Raw genomic sequence first — 23,680 nt, 5'->3', positions numbered from 1 at the left:
CAGCTGGCACTGTGTGCTTTGTTTTAAACAGTTGGGCTCAAACATGCTCCTCTTTTAACACTCTCCCTAACAAAGCATTTTGTAAAAGAAGCTGTTATTGACATGAAGCATGTATGTTTCCTAGCAGAATTGTTAAATATTGACTAGCGGAAGCTGTAAGAAGAAAAAAATGTACAGTGTTTCCCCTCTGCATTTTGGAATGGTTTACAGTCAGTGGAACTCCACAAGTCACTACCAAGGAATAAAACTGGATGCTCTCTTTGGTTTGTTTGCTCTTCTCCACACTGCCTCTTACTTGTATGAGCTGCAGGCCTTTGCACAGGTGGATGGGTAAAAAGAGAAAAATTGACACAAGCAATAAAATAGCAGTGGCCCTCAAACCATTTCTCTCTTGCTTTATGGTTGTTTGTTCGTTTGTTTTTCTGGCACTTATTTTCTTGATTTTATTTTCAGTTCCTTGACAACACAAGAGAGAAAGATTGAGAGGAGGTATTAAACTTTGTGACGCTTCAGAAGAAACCACAAAATATTCTTTTAGATTACTATTTTTTTTAACCCAGGCACTGATACGTAGAGGATTTGGAATTGAGACAAAGAACCGGGAAATGTAGAGAGATTTCCCCTCATCTTCCTTGAGCTGTAATATGGAAATATGTAACATGTTGCATTTCCAGGCAGTAATGTATGTTGTTAGGGCAAAATTCTGCAAGCAGAGGGCCATTTACCTGGTTATACCCACTCTGGATCTCATCAGTTAAGAGCCCAACAAGTTAATCTGGACCCAAGAAGTTGCATAAAAATGTGATATTTCATGAAGGCTGGATTTGCGAGAATGTCAAAAGTAACATGAAAAAGTTGTTACAAGTTCAGCCTCTGAATCATCTTAGATATTTATCATCTTAAATCTTCACATATTAGATCTTTCATCTTTTAATTGCATGACACTGAGCAAATTACTTACTCAAGTAATTTAAGTATCAAGTCTCTATCTTCATAGAAGCATTATTCATAACAACCAAAAAGTGTTCATCAACGCAAACGTTCATGAACTGATGAATGGATAAGCAAAATGTGCTGTATCCATAAAATGGAATACTATTCATCCATTAAAAGGAATGCAGCATTGATACATGCTACAAAGTAGATGAGCCTTGAAGATATTATGCTAAGTGAAAGAAGTCGGTCACTTTCATTTATATGTATGATTCCATTTATATGAAAAGTCCATAATAAGTAAATCCACAGAGATACAAAGCAGATTAATGGTTCCCAGGAGCCAGTGAAAGAGGAGAAATGAGAGTGACTGTTTTGGGGGTAATAAAAATGTTCTGAAATTAGATTGTGCACAGCCTTGTGAATATACCAAAAATCACTGAATTATATAATTTAACCAAGTAAATTTTATGGTGTGAATTATTTTGCAATTTGGAGGGGAAACCTCTGTTCCCATCTGTTAAAGTAGATTAATAATAGTTTCCCTCTCATAGGATTGTTGTAACAATTAAATAAAATAATGTAAGTAATGCACATTAACACAGTGACCAAATTAACAAGTGCCAAATTAATGTTAATTATTGAGAACTTGATTCAACTCACCATTCATAGTTAAAATACAATGAACTATGTAAGAAATATGCAGTGGGTTCTCATCTAACCTCCAGATTTTCCCCCACAATGATCTGGTGATTGATCTAGCCAAAACAGTGGCTAGAGAAATAGTTCTAATCCAGTCTGCATCCTCTTCTGAGAATCCCATGCTTACCTTGCCCCAAAGTAGAATGACCAGATTCAACAGCTAAATATATAGGAAACCCAATTACATTTTAATTTCAGACAAACAACTAAAGATATTTTTCTTAGTATAAGTATGTCCCAAATGTTCCATAGGTCATACTTACATTTAAAAATTATGTAACATTTGGGACATACTTATACTAAAAAAATGTTTTGTTGTTTATCTAAAATTCAAATTTAGCTGGGCATCTGGCAACGCATGAGGTCTGGACTAGGTTGGAAGTCCTCTTTCTGGTGCCACAGAAGGCCCTTATTATGAAGCCTTAGTAAATGTCCATGTTTAAAGCCCACCCACGGGGTATTGCATATTTATTAACAGATTTCTACCATTAATCCATTCCAATATGCTCTACAAAATGATGGCCTCGCGCCTGGAGTCCTGCAGTTCTTCTACCTCTCGGTTGTCCATGCCTATGTGTTTGTTTTCTAAAGAGATGCTGTTTCCCAAGGAATCAGCATTTGTCTGCACCATGGCAATAGACGAGGTAGATTAATCTCTTTTATTTGGAAAATTTATTCCTGTTGGGGGTAGAACAACTCCATTTGTGTAGATCCTTTCTGGGTAATATCTACCTCCCTTCCCCAGCAACAACTGGGGAGAACTTAATACCAATATCTGTGGTTTATACAAAAACCACAAACATATGCAAAAATAATGTGTGAGTGCAAAAATATATTCCAAATGGCCATTGTTGACTATAACCTCAGTCATTAGGTATGGTTAAAACATCAATTGCCAAAACCACACCTGTAGGTCTTTAAGAATAAGGTAAATGTAAACATTTAATCATATAAATATAATGAATCTATCTGGAATTTAGCATTCAAAAGCAGCTCATTACTGTTCAGTTTGGTATTTTCCCATTCTTTTAGAAATGTTATTCTACCAGGAGCTTCTCACATTTTCACCAAATGTTTCAACATTGTGGACCTCAGGTACTGGTGAGAATCTGAATTTTATTCAGAGCAAGTGATTGCCCCATGTCAGTCTTGGACCACTCAAGTCATAAATTATTCAGGAAAGTATCACCGACAGGACTGGCTACAAAATTTGCGGGACCCAGTGCAAAATGAAAATACAGAGCCCCTTGTTCAAAAATCATTAAGAATTTCAAGACAGTGAGAGTACAGCATTAAACCAAGTGTAGGGAACTCTGTGAGACGTTACAAGTTGCATGCCTATGAAGTCAGCCTTAGCCACAGGTATCACAGAAGCCAAACTGAATCAATATTTTGAAAGTACACTTACTGGCATTCCTCTTTCTCCAAGCCCAGTACTAAAATCGTCAGATGAACTGTATTTGTTTTTTCTTTATCTCATTTGATAGTTTCACCTAATCCTCAGAACCCTAAAAGAAGACTGTATGTCCTTTTGTACCTTATGTATTTTAAACTATGTGATATGAATGTATTATCTAGTCAAAATGAATAAATTTAAACAGGTTTAGAGTCCTACATCAAACCCAGCTGAACAAGCCACATGTGTTTTGAACGTATACAGGAGCCACCATTGGGTGTTTTTTCAATACTTTTCTGTTTTTCATGCAGTATGCCTCAATGGAAAGATATTTCTTAAGAACGATAATGAAATATTCTAGGACGCCTTTAATAGAATTTACAAAGTAAACTGAATAAGATAAAACTACTTCTGTGCCCCACAAGGTGCTTCACCCCCTAATGCATGATATGTTTCCGGTCTGAGGTTGTTGTGAATTATGTGAGAGAATACAGTTCCCACTTTGATTTGGCAATTAAGGACCTAATTCAAGCTCAACACTAGTAACTGTTGGAGCCCTTTGGGCTATATTTCTGTGTTCTAAAACTTCCCCTTTGGTTTAAACCTTTATCTTAGGATTTACTTTTCATGATTCCATATTCATATATCTTTGTATTTTCTTCTTTTATTCTATGATCCTTTTAAATCACAAGAACTACTTTATGGAATGAGGTGGATAATTCTCAGCATTTATCCCAGAAAGTAACCATGAATATAAGAGAACTGAGTTAAAAATGTTTTGCGCTGTTTTTTGTAGTATCATCAGGCCCTGTTTGTGTCTTAAAGAATAGCTCACTAGACAAGGAAAGAGAATACTGAATTAAAAACAAAACTGTATTCATTGTAAAAGCTTGGAAACAAGCTCTAAACCAAGCTACAAGTTTACCATCAGATAAAAATTTACAGCAAAGCATAAACTTCCAACCTCCTAATAACACAACTACCAGACTTGGCCCTGGTCCAGATTAGAACAAATATCTGGGAATATTATATCACCTGGGAATATTATATCACCTGTAAATCACAACTGCACATATTTTCTATTCATACCATTTATTGATAAGTAAATTATCTATCCAAAGAACAGACTATTATGCAGCCACTAAAAACAATTCTTTCAGAAAGTGTAATGACGTGATGACTATATTAACACTGCTCTATGGTAGATTTGAAAGTTGCTAAGAGAGTAGATACTAAAAGTTCTCATCACAAGGATAAAACATGTTTTCTTTTTTATTTTTGGTATCTATGTGAGGTGATAAGATGTTAACTATACTTATTGTGGTGATCATTTCACAATATATGTAAGTCAAGTCATTATACTGTACAGCTTAAACTTATACAGTGTTGTGTGTCAATTTTATCTCAACTAAACTGAAAAAAATCCAAAAAAAGTGTAATATCATGGTAAAAATTTCAGATATAATGGTGAGCAGACAGAATATATTTTGTTAAATTGATCCAGGGGAGAAAGGTTAAGGAAGACAATAGTTATGTGTGCTTACACACACGGTCAAATTGAAAGTAATTTTATTTACTTTATAATAATCTCTTCCAGTTTCAAAAACTTTTGCAATAGACATGCTTTATTTTATAAAAACAAGGAAAGTTATTTTTTTTAAGACAAATCAAGGTTTTCCACAACCAAACCCTTGAATACAGTAAGTGTGCCAATATGCAGGCATCCTTCCTGAATTACAGCTCCATTCAAGTCACCCAGGGGAGAAATAATAACTAATCTCCTAGTGTCCAACTACAAAATGCAGAAATAGAAGATGTGCCTCAGAGAGCTACAGAAACACAACAACCAAATTAATTAAGGCAACATATATGGACTTGGTTCTTAAAATCAGCACTGCAGAATAGCAGGCACATAAATAATGAGCAAGTTGGCCAAACTGAACACATTATTATTGTCAGTGATAAAGGCCCATATATAGGTCTTTTAAAAAGAATGGTAAATAAGGACATGTTTTGCAAACCAGGGCCCTCAATGTTCTTGTCACTGGACTCCACATGGAAAGGACATGAAGATTCGTTTCAACACCTTGCATTACGTGGGTAATACTACCAGCAGCTAGTCACTTCCTGCAGCACTCAGCACATGAAGGAACACACTGAAAGTCTGACCTGGATTCATTGACCCTAATGAGCAAGAGCCTCAGTGATACAAAGGCAACAGTTCGCAAACTTTCTTCATCCTTTTTCTTCTATGGAAATAACATTTTTTACTCAGGATTTCAAACCTTTGGCCATACCTCCAAACAAATAAATCAACAGTATTGCACGCATACCTGCCCACCAATGTGATAGTTGCAGGTGGTGGTTTAATGCAAATACAAGGTGGAGAGAAGTATCATTACCAAGTGTCTACCTTGTGCGGGGCAGAAGGCTGGGGTCTGGAGTCTAGACCATAACAGCCTCCCTAGAACCCCAGGAAGGTAATTTCTCCTGCACACATGGTTTTGTGTGTGAGTGAATGGCTTTCAGGGGCTCAGAAACAACATGCAGTTTTCTCTGAGGTCTTTTCCTACTTCTTTTATTTATTTTTTTTATTCCCTTTTTTTTCTTCTTAATTTGATTTTTTTGTTTGTTTCTTGGCCACACCACATGGCATGCAGGATCTTAATTCCCCAACCAGGGATCGAACCTGTGCCCCCTGCAGTGGAAGTGCGGAGTCGTAACCACTGGACCTCCAGGGAATTCCTTCCTACTTCTCTTAAAACCATGCTCTCATTTTCAATGCAGCAGAGGATGAAGCAGCTGTGTTTACAGGCTTGAGACAAATGATTTCTGCCTTAGGAAAAAAAAACTTTTCAGAATATTTAATTCCTAAATATTACTTTGAATGAGGGAATAAATAAATGACTGAATTTATGAGTGGATGAATGAACGATGAATGAACAAATGAATGAATGAACATATAAAGAACTTTGAGAATCGGGTCTTCAAAAGAGTCAGGACACCTGTGATTCCACTAAGAGCCAGATGGTGGATACACAAAGCAGATGCAAAGAAAGGCTGAAGGTTAGCCCATGACCATGCTCCTCACCAACTCCACAACAGCCTACACCTCCTAGAGACCAAACTGGCAAGTGTGTAACCCAAGGAATAACAGACAAGAGGATAAGTTTATGACCGGGAAGTTGTCTGGAGCCACCCTTGGCCAGAGATCAGTAATAACAGTAGCAACAACAATAGCAGTAGTAGTAATAGTAATAATAGTTAACATTTTTAAGTCATTGCCATGTGCCAGGCACTGAGGTAAGATTTTTGTATGAATTATCTCAACCAAATGTCACTACAATCCAATTAAAAGTACTATTAGCTCCATGTTACTGATCAGAACTCTGGCTTAGAGAAGATAATTAACTTGGCCAAAGTCACATAGCTATGCTACACTACACATATGGTAATTAATTATAGCATGTCTAAATAGTATTTTATATTTTATAAGGAGTTGGATTAGATCAATGTTTCCCAGTCCAGCTGCCCATTACCACCATGTAACAGCCTTCAAATTTGTACATCTACCAATGGTCTTCTGTATGTCAAGTTAACATACCATATTCAATTCTTCTCAAATGTTCTGGGTCATCCTAAGGCAGGAATACCCTTTGAAGGAGTTAGCCAGTTGCTCAGGTACACAGACAAATTGTAACTAACTGACAGATTTATGGGACTGGCCCTCATTTGCATATCAACTGGCAGTCCAGTCAATGCAAAAGTGCCTACTCTCTAGCTATATACTGTTACAGATCTCAAAAGGGTAAAATTGTGATGTTTATTTCTTCCAGTTACCTAATTAATATATAAATTGCTAATTGGCTAAGGGAAGCATCATCAACATTTTGTTTTGTGGGGGGGTTGTGGGTTTTTGTTTTTTTTTTAGATTCCACATATAAGAGAGATCATACCATATTTGTCTGTCTCTGTCTGACTTATTTCACTTGACCTAATGCCCCTGAGGTCCAACCATGCTGTCATAAATGACAAGATTTCATTCTTTTTTATGGCTGAGTAATATTTCATTGTACATATATACCACAATATATTTATCCATTCTTCCATTGACTGACAATTAGATTGTTTCCATATCTTGGCTATTGTAAACAATGCTGTAATGAATATTGGGGGGGGGGGTGCATATATATTTTCAAGTTACTGTTTTCATTTTCTCTGGATAAGTACCCAGAAGTGAAATTGCTGGTTCATATGGCAGTTCTAATTTTAATTTTTTGAGAAACCTCCATACTGTTTTCCATAGTGGCTACACCAACTTACATTCCCACCAACAGTGCATGAGGGTCCCTTTTCTCCACATCCATGTCAACACTTGTTATTTATTGTTGTTTTGACAGTAGCCATTCTAACAGGTGTGAGGTAATATCTCATTGTGGTTTTCATTTGCATTTCCCTGATGATTAATGATGTTCAGCATCTTTTTATGTACCTGTTGGCCATCTGTATGTCTTCTCTGGAAAAATGTCTATTCAGATCTTTTGCCCATTTTTTAATCAGATTGTTTGGTTTTTTGCTATTGAGTTATATGAGTTCTTTATATATTTTGAATATTAGGCCCTAACCAGATATATGATTTACAAATATTTTCTCCCATTTAGTAGGTTGCCTTTATATTCTTTTCTGTTCATTTGTTTGGTTTGGGTTTTTTTTTAATTTTTATTTTATATTGGAGTAGAGTTGATTAAGAATGTTGTGTTAGTTTCAGGTGTACACCAAAGTGGTTCAGTTATACATATACATGTATCTATTCTTTTTCAAATTCTTTTCTTTTTTTAAATAAATTTATTTATTTTATTTATTTATTTTTGGCTACAATGGGTCTTCGTTGCTGTGCATGGGCTTTCTCTAGTTGTGGCGAGCAGGGGCTACCTTTTGTTGTGGTGCGTAGGCTTCTCATTGCGGTGGCTTCTCTTGTTGTGGAGCGTGGGCTCTACGTGCGCGGACTTCAGTAGTTGTGGCATGTGGGCTCAGTAGTTGTGGCTCGCAGGCTCTAGAGAGCAGGCTCAGTAGTTGTGGCGCACGGGCTTAACTGCTCTGCGACATGTGGGATCATCCCAGACAAGGGCTCGAACCTGTGTCCCCTGCATTGGCAGGTGATTCTTAACCACTGCACCACCAGGGAAGTCCACCATCCTGTTTTAGTTACTATAGCTTTGTAATATAGTTTGAAATCAGGGAGCATGATGCCTCCAACTTTGTTCTTTCCCAGGATTGCACTGGCTATTCAGGGTTTTTTGTGGTTTCGTTATTAACATTTTGAATAAAAAGACTGGAGTATAATAGAAAGTTCCTTCCACAGGGTGGAAAAAAACTAATTCATAGACTGTGGAAGCTGGGGGAACATTTATAGATCATCTAATCCAATGCTTCTCAATCCTGGACACACAGTAAAATCACGAGGAGAAGCTGTTATATAATGTTAATAAAAGTGCCAGATCCCACCCCACAATGTTTAATTGAATTGATCTGTGATAGTGTCTGGGAATTGGTATTTTTAAAAACTCCCTAAAGGATTCTTCAGCTATGATGAAGAAGCACTGATTTAACCCAGCTCCTCATTACCTGTAAAATGGCTTTCCTGAGGCCATTTAAGATGGCCAGGACCACAAAATCTCTCTCTAGTCTCCCTTGAATCTGCATTGAACCAGAACTATGGCTTCTTTTCAAAAATACTCAAGAAATTCTCTTAGAAAAAGTGCTAGCTGTAAGACTTAAAGAAAATAATAATCAAACATGATTACAAATATATATACACTAATAGTTAATACACTGTATCACAACAGTTATCTTCCGAACACACACACAGTGAGGCCAAATAATACTGAAACATGAAGAGTTGGAGTTTGGAGCAGGGAAAGGTTTATTACATGGCCACACAAGGAGACCAGTGGCTCATGCCTTAAAAACTCCCGAACTCTCCGAAGGCTTTCAGCAAAGCCCTTTTACAGGCAAGGTGAGGGAGAGGCGTGGTTAGTTGTTGCAAACTTCTTGGTGTCGGATCCTTTGCTCTTGCAGCTGTCCACACAGGTCAGGTCACCGTCAGGTCATGATGTTCCAGCCCGCAGCATCTTCAACTGGCCTTTCATGCCAGCAGAGGGTCTCCTGAATCCATAGTTAGACAGAGCATCACCATCTCCACCAGTCTGTTAGTCTATCTCTCAGTGCGCCTGCCCTGACACATTTCTCTCCCAAGGCGAGAAGCTGCAATGTGTGTGGGCTCCTGATGCTCCTGCAGCCTTCCCCTTCAGTCCCCTTCCTCAGCACACTGCTCCGTCAGGCTTAGCTTGGCGACTGCTCCAGTGAAGGCAGTGAGCACCCAAATGCGGGAGAGGGAGTGGGGGTGGTGTCCAGAGATCACTGAGACGCTTACGGTTGGCAGGGCTGGACCAGGAAGGGCAGCACACTAATGGCCATACTCCTGCCCCACCCCTATTAGAGAGCCAGTATATTAACTGTAATTGGCTCAGTACAGGTGTTCTATTTTGCTTGTTTCCATTATAGAGTGTGAAAATTTTCAAAGAAACCAAATGAAAAGGTGATTGTCCAGATGCAGGCTAACTGGCAACGCCTTTAACAGCATAGGGATACATATTCTGTATGAGGCACTAAAAACCATTCAGTTAATGAGCTGATCCTAATTGTACTCATTTCCCAGCAACTACAATGGGCTTGTATCCTGGGAGACAGAATGTGTTTCTGGTCACTAGTTCTAATCCCAGATATCAAGGAATATAAGAGACTGCCACAGAGGCCAGATCAACCAGGTAATACTGTGACAAGAGAAGCACTTTCTGTAAATGCCAGGGAGGAACAAAGAGAAATAAAGAGAAAAAGAGAAATTTTTTTATGTTTATAAACCCCAAAATCTGAGACTGTAGGTGTATGTTTCAGGCTGCTAAAATAAATTATTTCGACCCACAGCGTAAAGAAGATAAAATGTCAATAGCGAGATCCTACATTAGCCTAGTATCTTTGATCAGACATTTAGGAAGAGGTCAGTTTTATGGAAATGATGTTTCAAACAAATAAAGAAGGTTAAAGACAGCTGGGTTAAAGATAATGTTTAATTTTACTTTTGAGGACACAAATTTTTAAGCCCGTTAGCTCAACCATCTATGCAAAGTGCTCATTAAAAATGTTATCTATAGGGGGCTTCCCTGGTGGCGCAGTGGTTGAGAATCTGCCTGCCAACACAGGGGACACAGGTTCGAGCCCTGGTCTGGGAAGATCCCACATGCCGCGGAGCAACTAGGCCAGTTAGCCACAATTACTGAGCCTGCGCGTCTGGAGCCTGTGCTCCACAACAAGAGAGGCCGCGATAATAAGAGGCCCGCGCACCGCGATGAAGAGTGGCCCCCACTTGCCACAACTAGAGAAAGCCCTCGCACAGAAACGAAGACCCAACACAGCCATAAATAAATAAATAAATAAATAAAAATTAAACTTTAAAAAAAAAAAGAAGCCTGAATTCTAACTCAGGCAAGATGTTAAAAATGTAATCTATATATTTTTAATAGGCTTTCTCATTTCTTGCATAATATTAGAATCCAATACATTCAGCAAACATGGATTGTAGTGTTTACTATGTGATTTATTAAGAACATGACGTAACAGGGTGACCAGCTGGGAAATTAATATGTGCTTTGTTTCCTATTGCTGTAGATTCATCTGAAAGGAAGGAATCAAGCATCTTATCTGCATTCCTCAAGTCAGGTCCTTCTCTCTCTCAGGAAAGGACGACAGTTTCATTTGCTGTGGGTCTGAGGCATGCCACTCTGGGCCATCTCTTTCTCCCTCAAGCACTGTTGTTGAAAGAAGGAGCAGGATGAACATTTTCTGTATTAGAGAGATTGAAAGGGGAGAGGGAGACATTGCTCCACAGAACTGGGAATAACACAGAACTGGGAATAAGAATAAGGCCTGCAGATTCTGCAGTGACTTAAGGGAAAGGGCCTTGGATGTATCAAGGCCCATAAATGGGACAGGACAGGATACGGGGAGACCAGCCTGTCATGTGGAGTCTCTGGAGAACTAGGCAAAGACCTGGATCTGGAGACATGAAATGGCAATGCTAGGTCCACAAATGGAACCACCCCTTAACCATGGGATAATGTGACCATAAGTAATAACAACCTCAGCACAACCCCTGGCCTGGGACCAGGGATTTGCCCCACCCAAGAATCAGGAGGCTGCAGGACCTCTTTTCAGGATGACAGAAGCCCACAGCATGATAATACAACACAAGGTCAGAGAACTCTAAAAATGATTAACATTGGACTTCTCAGTAATTTGGACATGTAGCGGCTAATACTAGTTCGAATAAAGTCCCTCTGAAAAATAATAAAATTACTTACTGAGTATTATGAAGAAAACTGGCATCTATTACATATGTGTAAGAAACTTTATAAACAAATAACTTGTCACTAAATTCACTTGTGTGTAATACAATTATATTTTTTTAGCCATAATCTAATTCAGATTGTTCTGTGACGATGCAACGAGAAAAATGGATGTCTGGGTGGATATCATTAAACACTACTCTCCACATAAATCCCTACCTCTCATTGAATTAGCAAAGAATTTCCTGGGGTCTTGCTAGAAACATCTAAAAGGTACTTAATTTTAATTTGAACACCCTCTCTCACACAAAATCTCATTTATTTATTTTTTGGACATATATGTGTGTTAAATTCCCACTGCATGTCAGACAAGTGTGTATTAAACTCTCATTGGATGGCAGGCTACACCAGGTGCTGGGGATACACTGGAGAGAAAGAGAAATGTGCTTCCATCCTTACAGAGTTTTCAGTTCAGTGAAAAACCAAGAAAACTTATGAAAAATAAAAGTAAAATTTTGTAGGTAACATAATGGGAAAAGGGCATGTTCTACAGTAGCAAATAGCAGAACATAATAAACTAGGCAGGGATGGAGATCTGGAGGAAGTGGAAAACTGAGAGAAAAAAGATAGAATGAGTCAGCCAGGTGACCAACATATATGTTACAACTTCAAACCATCTTTTCAACCACCAGATGAAAACACGTCTGTTTCAACATAATAAAATCCTTCAAGTCCAGATAAGCCCCTAAATCTATAGCATATTTGAACCTAGAGAATTATTCAGTAGACTAAATGGGGGAGAAGGGGCACATGCCTCATGCAGAGCCCAAGCTCTCTAATATCTGCATTGCTCTCCACTTCACTTCCCTCCAGAAAATCCCTCCACTTGAGCTGTGAGTCCATCCTCTCTGACCATCTCAAGGATTCACTTCTGGAGTCACTTGTTCTTCCTCTATGCATCCACTCTCCACCTGTTTACTCAGAAAGTATTCGGAAAATCAAGGCTTGAATGATGACTGGCCTTCAGGGTAAGACAGCTGACTGAGGAGAGGGAAGGCGCACTTTTGATCTTCCCTGGTACATGCTGAGGGCATGGAGAAGAGACGAAAACCAAGGGTCATAAACAACCATATGGCTGACAGGGTCATGGTGCTCTGGCCGGGTGTCAGGCCTGACCCTCTAAGGTGGAAGAGCCGAGTTCAGGACACTGAACCACCAGAGACCTCCTGGCCCCACTTAATATCAATCAGCGAGAACTCTCCCACAGATCTCCAACTCAACCCTAAGACTGAGCTCCACCCAATGGCCAGCAAGCTCCAGTGCTGGACACCTCATGTGAAACAACTAGCAAGACAAGAACACAACCCCACCCATTAGCAGAGAGGCTGCCTAAATTCATACTAAGGTCACAGACACCCCAAAACACACCACCGGACACAGCCCTGCCCACCAGAAAGACAAGATCCAGCCCCACCCACCAGAACACAGGCACCAGTCTCCTCCACCAGGAAGCCTACACAAGCCACTGAACCAACCACACCCACTGGGGGCAGACACCAAAAACAACAGGAACTATGAAGCTGCAGCCTGTGAAAAGGAGACCCAAACACAGCAAGTTGAACAAAAAAGAGAAGACAGAGAAATATGCAGCAGATGAAGGAGCAAGGTAAAAACCCACCAGACCAAACAAATGAAGAGGAAATGGGCAGTCTACCTGAAAAAAAATTCAGAGTAATGATACTAAAGATGATCCAAAATCTTGGAAATAGAACGGAGAAAATACAAGAAACATTTAACAAGGACCTAGAAGAAGTAAAAAGCAAACAAACAATGATGAACAACACAATAAATGAAATCAACAATTTTCTGGAAGGAATCAGTAGCAGAATAACTGAGGCAGAGGAACGGAGAAGTGACCTGGAAGATAAAGTAGTGGAAATAACTACCGCAGAGCAGAATAAAGAAAAAAGAATGAAAAGACTTGAGGACAGTCTCAAGAGACCTCTGGGACAACATTAAATGCAACAACATGCAAATTATAGGGGTTCCAAAAGAAGAAGAGAAAAAGAAAGGGTCTGAGAAAATATTTGAAGAGATTAGAGTTGAAAACTTCCCTAACATGTGAAAGGAAAGAGTCAATCAAGTCCAGGAAGCACAGAGAGTCCCATACAGGATAAATCCAAGGAGAAACACGCCAAGACACATATTAATCAAACTGTCAAAAAATAATACAAACAAAAAATATTAAAAGCAGCAAGAGAAAATCAAAAAATAACATATAAGGGAATCCCCATAAGGTTAACAGCTGATCTTTCAGCAGAAACTCTTTAAGCCAAAAGGGAGTGGCAGGACATATTTAAAGTAATGAAAGGGAAAAACCTACAACCAAGATTACTCTACCCAGCAAGGATCTCATTCAGATTCGACGGATAAATTAAAACCTTTACAGACAAGCAAAAGCTAAGAGAATTCACCACCACCAAATTAGCTTTACAACAAATGCTACAGGAACTTCTCTAGTCAGGAAACACAAGAGAAGGAAGAGACCTACAAAAACAACCCCAAAACAATTAACAAAATGGTAATAGGAACATACATATCGATAATTACCTTAAATGTAAGTGGATTAAATGCTCCCACCAAAAGACGCAGACTGGCTGAATGGATACAAAAACGAGACCTGTATATATGCTGTCTACAAAAGACCCACTTCAGACCTAGGGACACATTCAGACTGAAAGTGGGGGGATGGAAAAATATATTCCATGCAAATGGAAATCAAAAGAAAGCTGGAGGAGCAATTCTCATATCAGACAGAATAGACTTTAAAATAAAGACTACTGTAAGAGACAAAGAAGGACACTACATAATGATAAAGGGATCAATCCAAGTAGAAGAACTAACAATTGTAACTATTTATGCACCCAACATAGGAGCATCTCAATACATAAGGCAAATGCTAACAGCCATAAAGGGGAAATTGATAGTAACACAATAATAGTAGAGGACTTCCAACACTCCACTTTCACCAATGGACAGATCATCCAAAATGAAAATAAATAAGGAAACACAACCTTTAAATGATACATTAAACAAGATGGACTTAATTGATATTTAAGGGATATTCCATCCAAAAACAACAGAATACAATTTCTTTTGAAGCGCTCAGGGAACATTCTCCAGCATAGATAATATCTTGGGTCACAAATCAAGCCTTGGTAAATTTAAGAAAATTGAAATCGTATCAAGTATCTTTTCTCACCACAATGCTATGAGACGAGATATCAATTACAGGAAAAAATCTGTAAAAAAACCAAAAACATGGAGGCTAAACAATACAATACTAAATAACCAAGAGATCACTGAAGAAATCAAAGATGATTCAAAAAATACCTAGAAACAAATAACAATGAAAACACGACGACCCAAAACCTATGGGATGTAGCAAACGCAGTTTTTTCTTTTTTCTTAAATTTTATTTCATTTATTTTTTTATACAGCAGGTTCTTATTAGTCATTCATTTTATACACATCAATGTATACATGTCAATCCCAATCTCCCAATTTATCACACCACCACCCCCACCCCCCGCTGCTTTCCCCCCTTGGTGTCCATACTTTTGTTCTCTACATCTGTCTCAATTTCTGCCCTGAAAACCAGTTCATCTGTACCATTTTCTAGGTTCCACATATATGTGTTAATATACGATATTTGCTTTTCTCTTTCTCACTTACTTCACTCTTTATGACAGTCTCTAGATTCATCCACGTCTCTACAAATGACCCAATTTCGTTCCCTTTTATGGCTAATATTCCATTGCATATATGTACCACATCTTCTTTATCCATTCGTCTGTCAATGGGCATTTAGGTTGCTTCCATGACCTGGCTATTGTAAATAGCACAGCAATGAACACTGGGGTACATGTGTCTTTTTGAATTATGGTTTTCTCTGGGTATGTGCCCAGTAGTGGGATTGCTGGGTCATATGGCAATTCTATTTTTAGTTTTTTAAGGAAACTCCATACTGTTCTCCATAGTGGCTGTATCAATTTACATTCCCACCAACAGTGCAAGAGGGTTCCCTTTTCTCCACACCCTCTCCAGCATTTGTTGTATGTATATTTTCTGATGATGCCCATTCTAACTAGTGTGAGGTGATACCTCATTGTAGTTTTGATTTGCATTTCTCTAATTATTAGTGACGTTGAGCAGCTTTTCAAGTGCTTCTTGACCATCTGTATGTCCTCTTTGGAGAAATGTCTATTTAGGTCTTCTGCCCATTTTTGGATTGGGTTGTTTGTTTTTTTGATATTGAGCTGCATGAGCTGCTTGTAAATTCTGGAGATTAATCCTTTGTCCATTGATTCGTTTGCAAATATTTTCTCCCATTCTGAGGGCTGCCTTTTAGTCTTGTTTGTACTATACTTTGCTTTGCAAAAGCTTTTAAGTTTCACTAGGTACCATTTGTTTATTTTTGTTTTTATTTCCGTAACTGTAGGAGGTATATCAAACAAGATCTTGCTATGATTTATGTCAAAGTGTTCTTCCTATGTTTCCCTCTAAGAGTTTTATACTGTCCGGTCTTACATTTAGGTCTCTAATCCATTTTGAGTTTATTTTTGTGTATGGTGTTAGGGAGTGTTCTAATTTCATTCTTTTACATGTAGCTGTCCAGTTTTCCCAGCACCACTTATTGAAGAGACTGTCTTTTCTCCATTGTATATCCTTGCCTACTTTGTCATAGATTAGTTGACCTTAGGTGCGTGGGTTTATCTCTGTGCTTTCTATGCTGTTCCATTGATCTGTATTTCGGTTTTTGTGCCAGTACCATATTGTCTTGATTACTGTAGCTTTGTAGTATAGTCTGAAGTCAGGGAGTCTGGTTCCTACAGCTCCGTTTTTTTTCCCTCAGGACAACTTTGGCTATTCGGGGTCTTTTATGTCTCCATACAAATTTTAAGATTTTTGTTCTAGTTCTGTAAAAAATGCCATTCGTAATTTGATAGGGATTGCACTGAATCTGTAGATTGCTTTGGGTAGTATAGTCATTTCCACAATATTGATTCTTCAAATCCAAGAACATGGTATATCTCTCCATCTGTTGCTATCATCTTTAATTTCTTTCAACAGTGTCTTACAGTTTTCTGCATACAGGTCTTTTGTCTCCTAAGGTAGGATTATTCCTAGGTATTTTATTCTTTTTGTTGCAGTGGTAAATGGGAGTGTTTCCTTAATTTCTCTTTCAGATTTTTCATCATTAGTGTATAGGAATGCAAGAGATTTCTGTGCATTAATTTTGTATCTGGCAACTTTACCAAATTCATTGATTAGCCCTAGTAGTTTTCTGGTGTCATCATTAGGGTTCTCTATGTATAGTATCATGTCATCTGCAAACAATGACAGTTTTACTTCTTTTCCGATTTGTATTCCTTTTCTTTCTTTTTCTTCTCTGATTGCTGTGGCAAGGACTTCCAAAACTATGTTGAATAATAGTGGTGAGAGTGGACATCTTTGTCTTGTTCCTGATCTTAGAGGAAATGCTTTCAGTTTTTCACCATTGAGAAGGATGTTTGCTGTGGGTATGTTGTATATGACCTTTATTATGTTGAGGTAGTTTCCCTCTATGCCCACTTTCTGGAGAGTTTTTATCATAAATGGGTGTTGAATTTTGTCAAAAGCTTTTTCTGCATCTATTGAGATGATCATACGGTTTTTCTCCTTCAATTTGTTAATATGGTGTATCACATTGATTAATTTGCGTATATTGAAGAATCCCTGCATCCCTGGGATAAATCCCACTTGATCATGGTGTATGATCCTTTTAATGTGTTGTTGGATTCTGTTTGCTAGTATTTTGTGGAGGATTTTTCCATCTATATTCCTCAGTGATATTGGTCTGTAATTTTCTTTTTTTGTAGTATCTTTGCCTGGTTTTGGTATCAGGGTGATGGTGGCCTCATAGAATGAGTTTGGGGGTGTTCCTTCCTCTGCAACTTTTTGGAAGAGTTTGAGAAGGATGGGTGTTAGCTCTTCTCTAAATGTTTGATAGAATTCACCTGTGAAGCCATCTGGTCCTGGACTTTTGTTTGTTGGAAGATTTTTAATCACAGTTTAGATTTCACTACTTGTGATTGGTCTGCTCATATTTTCTATTTCTTCCTGGTTCAGTCTTGGAAGGTTATACCTTTCTAAGAATTTGTCAGTTTTTTCCAGGTTGCCCATTTTATTGGCATATAGTTCTTTGTAGTAATCTCTTATAATCCTTTGTATTTCTGCAGTGTCTGTTGTGATTTCTCCTTTTTCATTTCTAATTTTATTGATTTGAGTCCTCTCCCTCTTTTTCTTGATGAGTCTGGCTAATGGTTTATCAATTTTGTTTATCTTCTCAAAGAACCAGCTTTTAGTTTTATTGATCTTTGCTATTGTTTTCTTTGTTTCTATTTCATTTATTTCTGCTCTGATCTTTATGATTTCTTTCCCTCTGCTGACTTTGGGTTTTGTTTGTTCTTCTTTCTCTAGTTCCTTTAGGTGTAACATTAGATTGTTTATTTGAGATTTTTCTTGTTTCTTGAGGTAGGCTTGTATAGCTAAAAACTTCCCGCTTAGAACTGCTTTTGCTGCATCCCATAGGTTTTGGATCGTCGTGTTTTCATTGTCATTTGTCTCTAGGTATTTTTTGATTTGCTCTTTGATTTCTTCAGTGATCTCTTGGTTATTTAGTAACGTATTGTTTGGCCTGCATGTGTTTGTGCTTTTTTACATTTTTTTCCCTGTAACTGATTTCTAATCTCATAGTGTTGTGCTAAGAAAGATGCTTGACATGATTTCAATTGTCTTAAATTTACTGAGGCTTAATTTGTGACCCAAGATGTGATCTCTCCTAGAGAATGCTCTGTGTGCACTTCAGAAGAAAGCCACCCCGCCCCTTGTAAGACCTCTCTGCCTTGTGCTCATCTTCCTGGATGAAGTCAAAAAGTCATTCTGCTGGCACAACATAGGGTCTGGTTGGATGAGGTAACCCCAAGCTCCAAGCTCAACACGTGGCATAGCAGAAGCTTAGGTAATTATTGAAAGTCAAGCAGAAATTAAAATTTGTTTCCATGTATTAAGCCAGGGGAACCAGACAGTGGAGTGTAGGAAACAGTAATTGGAAAGGAAGATAGCTTTGGAACCTAGAGTCTACATCAGTGTGTCAGCCTAGGAAGCTAGGAAAGGACTAGTTATGAAGACTAGATCTGAGCAACTTGATTGTGTGTAGTAAGCACACATTTGGATGCTGGTAATAGCTGGCAAAAATTTCTCACTACTCTGAAGTAAGTCAGAAAGAGGAAAACAAATATCGTATATTAACATATATATGTGGAATCTAGAAAAATGGTACAGATGAACCAGTTTGCAAGGCAGAAATAGAGACACAGATGTAGAGGACAAAGGTATGGACACCAAGGGGGGAAAGCGGGGGTGGGGGGTGATGAATTGGGAGATTGGGATTGACATATATACACTAATATGTATAAAATAGATAACTAATAAGAACCTGCTGTATAAAAAAATAAAATTAAAAAAAAAAAAAAGACACTACCTAGTGAGGAGGAAACCATGAAGATGGCTTAAATGGCAGGACTCCCTGTGCTGGTGAGAACATGTGAGGAGAATAATTCTTACTCCTTGGCACCATATTTAATGGAACCACTTGTTGATAAACCAGAGCAGAGGGCAGCATCCTGGAGGCTGAGGAGCCTGGAAACCAGGTATCTAGAGAGAGGTCAGAGGATGCTTGGTCACAAGCAGAGGGCATTAGGGACACGTGGCATGGAGGGGTGGGGGTGGGGGGTTCACATCTGAAGGGCTATGCCAGTGTGGGGGTAGATTGCTCTGGGTGAAAAAAAAAAAATTCACTCTACTCCATCTCATCTGACTTCAAAAGAGCCCTGTTTCAAATTCTTATAAGGTAAGCTTACAATAAGCCCCCTACATACTCCTGATCTACTTTACCTTGTTCTACCTTTTATTTTTCCATAACACTTATCACCTTCTAACATACTATATTATTTCATTTATTTAACTATTTTTTGTCTATCTGAAATAAAATTAAGTTCCACAAGGGCAGGGATCTTTGTTTTGTTCACTATTCCATCCTAAGTGCCTAGAACAGCGTCTTACATATAGTAGACGCTCAAATAAATATTAGTTTGATAAAATAATGAGAGACAAGTGGCTTGCCTGAGGCAGTATGCATTGCTTTATTATAAGAGTATGTCCAGGAATTTCTCTCACGAAGATGTAGACCATCACAAATTTAGCACTCTGAGGTCCTAGAGAAAGGCAGAGCTATAAGAAAGGAATGTGAGTCCTTGAAAGCCACCTCTACCTGCTGACCACCTTGCTATTATATGAATAAAATAATAAATTTCTATTTGGGTAAGCCTCTGAAATTTTGGAGTTTATTTGTTACAGAAACTAGCTAGTACACATTTGAACATGAAATTCTGCACCATGAAATGAATTCATGTGCTTTAAGGAAATCTGCATTATTCGTTACACAAACATGCTGAGCTCTTGCTGTGGGCCAGGAACTCTGATGGGCATAGGCAGCTCAAAGATGAGTAATAGAAAATAACTTCCCTCCAGGAAACCAAAAATTTACAATATCATGTTGTAAGTTCTGTTTTAGAGGAAAGGAAAAGGGGCTGTTTGAGTCCAGGGGAGAAAGCCTAATACTGCCATGCAGAGGAGAAAAGAGGAACTGGGACATGGGATGTGACATTTGGGCTCAGTTTTGAATTACGAGTCTGATGAAGAATGAAAAAAGAAAATATATCATTTTTGTAAAATGTTACTTGACAAATTTGGTTCCAAATTATTTGGCCTTTTCACTCGATACAATTGCTCCTAGAGTTTCATTATATACAATTCATATTCACTCCAGAGGTGAAATTGAACGTCAGGGTAGTATATCACAAGTGGATTTGGATATAACATTTTTCTACTCACTGGTAGAGTTGTAACATGAAGAAATAAAAAAGGTCAATGTGAGAATGACTGTCAGTCATTATTGATATTTTTTAAATATTTAATTTACTCTAAAAGAAGAATAAATAAAATTCCTTTCTACTCACCTGGGAACGCACTAGCAGGTATTTCAGAATCCTTCACACTGGCGAGGTGAGAGATTTTACTGTTTCAGGGATCTTAGAGTATTTGGAATCTATGAACCAGAAAAACCTTTTGCTTACCTCTTAACAGTATTTATTTTATTGAACTTTAAGGAGACCTTCCTAATGAATCATGTATGTTTTCAAGACATACAAGTTAACCTTGACATTTATTAATTTCTTATACTTAATGACTGATTAACGTTCAGTGAAGACAAATACTAAGCATTATACTAAATAAGGAAGAAGTTTCCACAAACACACATGGGATATCTGTAAGTGGTCCAGCAGGTAACCCATGAAGTGATGCGTGTCGCAAAAAACTAATCCATCTCATTATGTTTGGCACTGATTGGATCCTTAGTTAATATGTCTTACCTGGTTCTCCTTTTTACAAATAAAAGAAATGTGTGTAATTTAACATGAGGGCCAAAGAAAGCATATGCATAATAATGATTAAATAACTTCCTATTGAGAGACCTTTTTCTCTCCCAAATATTTCACATTTGCTATCTCATTTGGTCTTCATACAACTTGAAAATATATATATATATGAGAAGTGAAAATGGAAGTAAAAATCTTTTCTAAACCACTATGCAAAAAAAGTCCAAACTCTCAGTCATATTTCAGTTCCCCAAACCAGGGTCAAGCATTATTTCTCTCTTCCACTGGTATCAACACTGGGCTGAATACTTTGGGGACAAGTTGGGAGGGGCAGCAAAAACAGAGATAATTAATGCATATTCCCTTCCTCAGCAAGCTCATATTTTTGTGCAGTAACATGAAACACATGCAAGATAGCACACTCTGCCTGGCATTATTCTTTATTGTCCTAAAAGAAGACAAAATTGTTCCCCATCTCAGTGAACAGCACCAAGATTTTCCCTATTGAACAAGCCATGAAACTCAAAAATCCTCCCTGATTCTTCCTCCTCCCTTCTCAGCCACATCTGATAAGGTCCAACAACAAGTCCTGTCAATTTTACCTCCTAAATATTTCTCAAACATTCTTTCCATCACCACTGCCATCAACTGAGTTCAAGCCACCATCATGTCCCATTTGTATGAATTATAACTGCCTCCTGAATAGTCTCCCTGCTTCTATTTTGGACCCACCCAATATATTCTGCATGCTGCAATTGGAGTGACCTTGTAAAAATACAAATCTAATTGTAAGTTCTCCAACTCAAACCACTCCAGAAACTTTTCATTACCCTTACAGTAAAACCCAAATTCCTTAAGTTGGACTACAAGGCCTTGTTTGATGTAGCTCTTAGACTACAAGGACTTGTTTTATTGTAGCTCGCCCCCTGCCTAACTCTCTTGACCCACCATCTACCACTTCCCCACTCTTTCTTTGCTGTCTGCTACTCTGGCCTTCCTTCAAGTCCTTGAATATTCCTTAGTCTTCACACTGTCTGGCATTTCCACTTTTCTTCCCTTTACCAAGAATGCTCTGCCCCTACCTCATCCTCTACTCACAGCTCAATTATCACTTAGTCATGGAAACCTTCACTGACTTCCCAGAGACAATCAGTTCCTCTCATAAGACTTCATACTCTTCTTTCATAATATTCATCACAACTTATAACTATATATTTATTGTGCGATTATTTATGTAACATCTAACTCCTACTTCTATCCTGTTCCCACTGCACTATAAGATCCATGAGGGCAAAGACAATGTCTTCTTTGCTTTCCTTTCTATCCTCATAGCCTAGCATTTGCCTGGTACATTGTAGGAGCTCAATAAATACATACTGATTCAACAAAAGTATGATTAAATGAAAAAATATTAAGATAAAGATCACATGAATGAGGTAACACTGGAAGTGAGTGGTGAGGGAAAAGTAAGATTGTGATCATCAGAAAAGGGTAGAGAGGGACTTTCAGGTTCTAAGAACAGTGAGAAGCAAAGACACAGAGTTAGACAGTCATAAAGCAGGAAAGGGACCATGAGGAATCCAAACTTACTGGGTTAAGTGTAGGGTGCAATGGAATACTTGCCCAGAAAGATATGGTTCTGTTGCAGAAAGCCTGGAAGGAAGGATAAAAATCGGTACCTAATGACATAGTGAGACATTGCTGTTTTACGAGCAGCAGGTGACATGTAAAAGTGAAATTTAGGCTGCCCATTGATTAAGAAGGTAAGACAATAAAAAGCCTATGCTAATATTACCACAGAAAACAAAGTTATTTTTAAAACCTACTGCTATCATACACTTAAAACCTAACAGAGATACTGACTGTGACCTTGAATAGAGTATAGATAAAAGAGAGATTTCTGAGGTAGTAATAACAGGAATGAGATTTCTGGGTAAAATGGTAGAGTGAAGCAAGCTTATTTATAATACGGAATCCCCCAAAGGCTCAGGAATTGGCAGCACCAGGTACTTCTAGAAATGGAGTTGAAAGTAAAAGGACTGGTTGGCAGTCTATATGAAAAACAGATCACCAAAAGCCCTTCTTCCCTTCAAAAGGAGGTTTATTCTGTGAAAGGGGTAAAATAGAGGATCTTCACAATGGAGGACTTCTGACACAAATAAGAATAGGAGTATGATACTGAAAATGCAGGTATAAAATTAATGTTTACATATCCAACACTAAGATATCAAACTCCCTTTCCCATTTTGGCTTCCAGAATTATAACAACAAACATATATCCTCCAAACAGGAGATAAAAAGATTCTTTTCTGGTGAATCTGACCAGCCCAAATGAAGCTACAAATACTGACATGAGAAGTCCTTCAATGAAAATGTCCAGCCAGAACATCCTGTGGTGTATCCCATAGATGACAATCACCAACCATGCACTCAGATTTTCTAATCAGATCTAATTTCCTATTCTTACATATGAGGATTATTAGATACATGAGAAAAGTACCTATCATGAATCACAGAAACCAAAAATTAATTAATTAGCTAATTAATTAAGAAAAACAACTTGGAGGAAATGAACTCTTCAAGGATCAAAGGGAAGAAAACTAATGTTAATAAACTTAGAGAAATAAAAAGAGATATATCCGTGAAATAAAAACAGAATGCTATTAAAACAAAAAAGAGAAAAGGAGAGTCAAAGCAAAACTCAT

The sequence above is a fragment of the Eubalaena glacialis genome, chromosome 14, assembly GCF_028564815.1.
Source record: "Eubalaena glacialis isolate mEubGla1 chromosome 14, mEubGla1.1.hap2.+ XY, whole genome shotgun sequence".
NCBI lineage: Eukaryota > Metazoa > Chordata > Mammalia > Artiodactyla > Balaenidae > Eubalaena > Eubalaena glacialis.
Note: the sequence above shows the minus strand (reverse complement) of the source record.